Raw genomic sequence first — 2488 nt, forward strand, 5'->3', positions numbered from 1 at the left:
TTGCACCATTTTACAGTCCCAGCAACAGTGAATAAGGGTTCCAGTTTCTCCACAACCTCGCCAGCATTTGTTGCTTGCTGTTCTGTTAAATTTTGCTGTTCTGACTGGGGTGAGATGATATCTCATAGTTGTTTTAATTTGCATCTCTCTTAGAGCTAGGGATTTTGAACATTTCTTCACGTGCTTATTAGCCATCTGAATGTCTTCTTCGGTGAAGTGTCTGATCATAGCCTGTGCCCATTTTTCTATTGGAGTATTTACATTTATCTTGTTGTTTTGAAATAGAGTATTTTGCAGGGGGTAAGCTATATGTTGGAAAACTAGTTAGACACACACACACACACCCCACAGAGTTTTAATTCATGGTAATAGTTCATGCAACTATGGGGACTGGAAACTCTCAAAACCCACAGTTTATTCATTGGTTTAAAGGCTTATGCTGGCTTGAAGATTTGCAAGGCTGGTGGATCACAAATTTGCATAGTGGAGTGGACTTGAGGGGAGGAATTGTATATAACAATGATAGAATTTTTCTTTTACTTTTCAAAGAGTGAACTGTGGGGGGAGGTTGGGCAGGGAGAAAAGTGCAACAGTGAATGAATGGAAATCCAAAGTCTCTGTAAACTTTCATTAATTTAAAAAGAATTGTGCAGGCAAAGCAGCAGACCAATAATTTCTGCGGACTTACTACTTTCTGAGAAGTGGCAGTCTGGCAATAAGAAGATAGATAAAGTTGATAGAATTTCAACAAGTATTTGCCAGAATATCCATTTATATTCTTGGGAGAAAACTTACCTTCAAGGAAATTCCCATTTCAACTAATTGGTTGACTATATCCGATCATATCACGTGAGGTGACCACATTTACACTATGGAAGTTTCACCATCCTTGCATCTAAGGAGCACTTTGGCTGCACTTCCTCTTAGACAGATTTCTGTTCTTAGAAAGTTCATGGAATATTCAGTACTTTTCTCTAACACTTCAATTCAAAGGAATAATTTCTCTTTCTGTCATCTTTATTCATTGTTCAACTTTCAGAGGCATAGGAATCAAATGAAAATACCATGGCTTGAATCAGGTGCACCTTAGTCTATAAACTGACATATTTCCTTTTTATTATTTCTGAGAGGTCTTTGAGAGCAGAATATCTATATGGGGAACTCCAAAAATCCTTTATAGCAACAGAGACAACAACTTCACAAAGACAAAGTCATAAGTATGTGGAACTTTTCTACTTTTTAGAGACTTCTTTGTCCATATAACGATAATTTTCTGGCCTTGTGGAAAGAACCAACAAAATATTAAAGAACCAATTAGTCAAACTTTCTGCCTCTTTACACTTAACTTGGACCCAAGTAATTTCTTTTGTATTGCTAAATTGACAGTGTTGGGTGGAGCTCCCTGTTTAAAACAAGCTCGGAAACAGGAGTGGCATCCACTTTCATAAATAGCTTGCCTCCAGAAACCCTATGAACCTGGAGAAAGGATGATAGTCACGCACACAAGTGCTGAGGACTTTCGTTCATAGGGTCACTATGAGTTGCCTATAACTCAACAGCACTTAACAACAACAACAACATTGCTAAATTGATGTCCACTCCTTTTGAACCACACAAGGAAGCTAATACTTGGGTTCCCTTTTCCCGGAGGACCGTAGCCCCTGAGTAGACTTTCCAGCCTACTGACAAGTCTAAACTTAAGTTTATCTGACCTGACAGACAGAAGCTGATGGCTGCATGAGAGGTAGACAGCTTTCCCCATGCTCATGGAACAAGATCATACAAGTAGAGACAGTCTTTAGACTCTGCATATTTCTTTTCTTATATTTATTTTATTCATATTGCATGTCATTAAATTTGTGGATTTTTAACTCTTGCTTGGTAGATAAAAGTTATTACAGTAATTGCCTTATGTATACTATTAGGGAGCTCTGATGGCCTAGTGGCAAGAAGCTGTACTGCAATCCTGAAGGCATGCAGTTCAAGGCCGCCAGCTATTCTGCAGGAAAAGGATGGGCAATCTCCTCCTATGTGATTAACTGCCTCTGGAGACCTGCTGGAGGATCAACTATGCATCGGTTCTAACTCTATGGTACACCACCACCACAACAATGCATTAGATAATGTAAAAACTGTCCTATTTTACTAGTTAGGCCAGACAGATGGATAAAATCTTTGTGTGTTACCTGAAAGCTTTATTATTCCTGCTTTGCTTTTCTTTAGCTTTGCTACCATTTTTTCTATTGTTTTTACTGTTCATTTTAATAATCTTTTAGATACAGACACCAGAAAGGGCAACCTAGGCAGAACTGTCAAGCATGTAAATACAAAAGAAGAGGAACAGTTGTAAGCAGACACTAGTGATTGGAACATGGAATGTGAGAACCATGAATGTAGGAAAATTAGAAATTGTTAAAAAAGAAATGGAACGCATAAATATTGGCATACTAGGCACTGGAGAGATCAGATGGACTGGCATGGGGCATTT

The sequence above is a fragment of the Elephantulus edwardii genome, unplaced genomic scaffold (assembly GCF_000299155.1).
Source record: "Elephantulus edwardii isolate Elephantulus edwardi_28Jun2011 unplaced genomic scaffold, EleEdw1.0 scaffold00013, whole genome shotgun sequence".
Lineage (NCBI taxonomy): Eukaryota > Metazoa > Chordata > Mammalia > Macroscelidea > Macroscelididae > Elephantulus > Elephantulus edwardii.